At 45.3% G+C, this 5,000-nt stretch overlaps 1 long non-coding RNA gene across 1 annotated transcript in view; it reads right to left on the bottom strand.

The window, feature by feature from the left end:
- Window positions 1-5,000, bottom strand: part of LOC134062174 (uncharacterized) — a 6,262-nt gene that overhangs the window by 50 nt on the left and 1,212 nt on the right. The window lies entirely within an intron of this gene.

Genomic DNA, 5,000 nt, shown 5'->3' with positions numbered 1-5,000 from the left:
ACAGAAGCCCAGACATGCCTGGTCAATAGTCCACAGTGTTGTCATATCTGCACATCACACAAAGCATGCCGAAGGTGAACCGAGCACACACTCAATACCTGGGATTATCATTGCTATCCATACACATTCAGACTCTCACAATAGAACTGCACGGCCCACAGCAAATATGTGCATTTGTTTTTGCAAACTGCAGAGGCTCATGACAGACAAGCCAGTGACCTTGATGTTGCCTTATGACAGGGCCAGCCTCTAAAACAGGCAGTAATGGGCAAATTATCTACAAAGGCCTGTCGTGTCACTACTGCGAAAATTATGCTCTGAGAGAAAAAATAAGGCCATTGCGGGCCTGCTAAACAGGAATGAAGGAACTTGTACAATGAATGGAAAGAGCTGAAATAATTTGCACACAATGGAATCACAATGCAACAAAATGCATTTGTACTACTACTGATGTAAAATGCTCAATAACATACAATGAAATACAAAATAAAATTGATAATACAAATGATGTATTTTGTTCACATCAACTGATACAGAAACTAGGCTCATGCAGTGGCAGTGGCAGTTACAACCTGGACACAGAAAATCACATTGAGAAGCGAATAAAATACAAGCAAACCCCCAATAAACCCCCTTTCCTCCCCACCCCCTTTCCATGTAGATTGTTGAGTTCTATCATTTGGTGAAAGTCATAGACGGCATAAAAAAGTTGCAAGTACTAATATTCCATTATACATTAGATAACCTAGTTGGACACTTTCACCGAGCTTGTTAGGACTGCTTATGAATGCATATGCATCTAAAATTCCCTTATGAGGCAAATGTGGTCTTATGGGAAACATTTTCTATTCACTGGTGTAATTTCTTATGCATTCACGACTTAATTATTGATACAGTATGAAATGTTTATATTACGCTTCATATTAGGCATTTTAATGTGTTGTGAACGAGATGACAGTGTAAAAATATACTCCTTCAAAGAGTCCAGACTGTGTGTATAAAATAATAAACAACTGCCTCTCATTTTGCGATACCACATGAATAGGTACACTTCTCTCAAAATGATCCAAAAACAAATTGAAGTTATCTTTTTAGTACACTTACAGAGAAAATTGAACACATCAGCCTGAGACTAAGTTATTGTGTACCTGTTCAACTGTGTACTTTTAGATCGAGTACAACCGTGTACAGTTCTGTATTTGCCCCTTTACTCCCCATTCCTATAACCTATCAAAGAATTATTTTCAGTGGGCCAATGAAAAGTATATGACGACCACCAACCACAACCTGCATGCTCCTTTTGCAAGCAATGGAAGGGCCATGTAGATGTAATTAAGTCTTATTTAAAATGTAAACTAGCAATAACCACATGAACTGACATTTCACTATGGAACTATTTTACTATTTGAAAATAACACCAAGTGTTGAGCCTGGGCTTCAGATATTGTCATGTAAAGCAGTGCTTCTTTTTTTTTTTTTTTTTTTGTGGTCGGCCGGCGTTTTAAATTATTTATTTCCTTCGACGGTGCTCGGTATTAAAGGGTCAAGCCTGCAGTCCCAGACCCAGCCGAGTACGCTGAGAGAAGTGTAAGGGTAATGGAGACAATTAGGGGGGCATCCTCGAGGCCCCAGACGGTGACCTGTCACCCCTGGTCCACACCTCCCGATACCTCTCGTCCCCCTCCAGGCCTAAGCCCCCATTACAGGCTCCGCAGAGAACAGGGGAAACAAGGACAATGTGGGTGAGTCACTCAGAGAGAGAGGGATGGGGGTGGGGGAGTGTGTGTGTGTGTGTGTGTGTGTGTGTGTGTGTGTGGGGGGGGGGGGTCAGGAGAGAAAGAGAGAGAGACAGAGAAAGGGAGAGAGAGGGACAGGAGCGAGGGAGAGAAGGAGAGAGAGGTAGAGAGAAAGGGGGAAAAGAGGGAGGGAGAGAGAGAGAGGGAAAGGAGAGCAGGAGAGAGGATAGAGAGAGGGGGCAGGAGAGAAAGAGAGTGAGGAAGAGGGATAGAGAGAGAAAGGAGAGAGGGAGAAAGAGGGACAGGAGAGAGAGAGAGAAGGAGAAAGAGGTGGAGAGAGAGGGTGAGAAGAGGGAGAGAGAGAGGGAAATGAGAGCAGGAGAGAGGATAGAGAGAGGAGGAGGGGGAGGAGGAGGAGGAGGAGGAGGAGGAGGAGGATAGGGAGACGGTGAAAGAGCAAGACGGAGAGTGATGGAGATAAAGACAGACACAAAGAGAGAAAGATACAAAGAAAGGGTGAAGGAGGGAGAGAGGGACAGAGGAAAGGTGAAAAAGGTGGAAGAGAGAGGAGAGAGAGAGAGCGGGAGAGAGAGACAGAAGAAAGGAGAAAATATGTCAGAGGAAAGGTGAAAGAGGTGGAAGAGAGAGAGAGAGAGAGAGAGAGAGAGAGAGAGAGAGAGAGAGAGAGAGAGAGAGAGAGAGAGAGAAGAGAGGAGAAAGTATGTCTGGGAGGGGTATCCTCAGACACATGAGGGAGGCACAGATAAAGGATAAAGGATTGAGACAGACAGAGACAGATAGTGCCAAAAAAACACCTTCAGTCTTGACCTTCATGCCCCAGCGGATGGATTCATCTCAGGGCACAAGTGAATGAGACCCCTGGACGTGCGCCATCAGACCAAAGCTCTCAAACGAATGACAAAAAAAATGGTCTTCTTATAGCTGTTTTGTGCCTCTCTATTAGGCTGGGGTGAAATCTGTTCTGGTCTCAAATGTGACATCCATTTACGAGCCTCATTGGGACCAATGCAGACCCATCCCCCCTACCTCATCTCATGCCATGCCACCCCCACGATCTCCATTTTGATCCCTCACAATTTTCCACGATTCCCCTCCATTCTGCCCTATATTTACAGAATCACACTTGTCCCTCCTGACCCCCGGCGTTGGGGGGGCCTTTAAAATGTCCCTGTGGAGCTCGTCTCCATGTCGCCGTTCTCACTTCACCTGCGTGACATTAGACAGCGGGAGTTCTCGCCAGTAACCTTTCACGCTGACCCGTCCAGCTGTGTTCTTTCTGTGATTACAGGGGACAGACACTGGCCTTTAGACAGAGGCCACTGCAAGATCATAACCAAAGCCTGATTCAGCCCAGCGTATGAAAGACTATTAGGTGACTGAATGAATACATTCGTGTTCACACTGCATCCATATTGTGTGATGATTAAAGAGGACATAGAGTGGATGAATTGAGTATTGTACTGTGTTCTCTGATGTTAAAATAGCATATATAATACAACCTTGATTTATAAAAAATAAACTCAATTGGAATTTTACAAGCCCAATTTAAACCTTATATTTAGACTGGGTATTGAAATGGCCCTTTTGACTAAATGGCGCCCTCTTTGGCAACCACAATTTAACTTCAATGGCTTTACGATATCTGACATAAGTGTCTATTTCTAAGCTCAAGATTTCCATATGAAGGAGGGCAAATTACATGCCTCATGTTCATAGCTCTTTGGTTATGCATAACCTCTCCTAATTTCTCAAAACCAAGACAAAAATGGTTTCCATTCTATGTCTCCTTTAATGAGAACATAATAGTCGTCTGCTGCCGTAGTGAAGTTAACTCCGATTTCAATGTGATGCAACGCGCCAGAAATCTCATTGTTCCTTTTCAAAAAAAAAGTGGAACAGAATGACATTTAATATCACAGTGCTTTTGTTAATTTAGAATAGCACAAAGCACACACACTACTTAAAAAAGTATAAATATCACACTGATACTGTGTACTTCTCTCGCTACAATCCTAAACAAATATACTGAATGCTTGCTATTAAAAAAGTAATATCCTGCGGTCGTACACAACCGCTCGCTTTCATTGTACTCCTTCATGTCCTCTGTAATGAGGGCATTGCGACATAAAACTGCGGCCGGGGACGCATTACTAAAAGCAGACATTCTCTGCATTTTTAGACAGGCGCCTCTGTTGGCGTCCTCTCGCCTGAACTGGCTGGTGACATTGAACTGGTCTCATGATGGAAAAGTGACAGAGCCTCGTTAGACAAGGACAGTGATAAACGGAATGGCGCAGAGTGCCAGCGAGGACCGTGTTTCATGCCCGTGGAGCTGGCATAGCTGTCTCTCTCCACCCGGAGGCAGTGTGGGGGGAGGGGGGAGGGGGGGTAGGTGTGGGCAGATGGGACTGTTGTAGGGGCGCGTGATTTGTGGCACAGGTGGCGCTCGCTGGCTGCCGGGTCAAGGTCGCGATAAAAGAGTTGTTCCTGTCGCACCAGTGAGTACACACACACACACACACACACACACACACACACACATACAGACACTTAAATACACACGTGGGCATAAATACACACATAAACTCATAAACCAGCAAACACACTCGTACACACACACACACAAACACACATGTGCACAGACACACACACACACACCAGTACACACATTTGTTTCCACAGAGGGTTAAGAACACTTCCGTACCTTACACCCTCATATACAGGTACATGAATACACCACAACCCCCCCCCCCCCCTACACACACACACACACACACGCACGCACGCACACACACACACACACACACACGCACACACTCACACACACACACACGCAATCACACAGAGAGAACCCAAACCCAGGTTTGAGATTGCCACGTCCTCCTCCTGCTGTAAGACAGCGTGCTGAGGAGGAAGCAATGCACTGGTTTACGACCCCTGTCTCCCTGGGCTGTAAAAGCCTGTTTATTTACAAGGGGGGCACACACATTAAACGGCAGCCATGCACTGATCCCCGAGTCCCTGCCAGGCATTAAAGAAACACCACACGACTCCTTCACAGAGCAAAGACACCCAACTATGCCTAACAATGCTCTCCCACTCTCTATTACCATCTCTCTGCCTCTCTCGCTCTCTCTCTCTCTGTTTCTCTCTCACTCTATTTCTCTCTCTCTCCATCTCATACTGTTTCCCACTTGCTCTCTCTGACTATGCTGAAAGCTCAGTTGTTTCAGGAATCGCTAC

This window comes from Sardina pilchardus, chromosome 17, assembly GCF_963854185.1.
Source record: "Sardina pilchardus chromosome 17, fSarPil1.1, whole genome shotgun sequence".
Taxonomy (NCBI): Eukaryota; Metazoa; Chordata; class Actinopteri; order Clupeiformes; family Clupeidae; genus Sardina; species Sardina pilchardus.
This window is presented reverse-complemented; position numbering and strand designations above follow the sequence as displayed.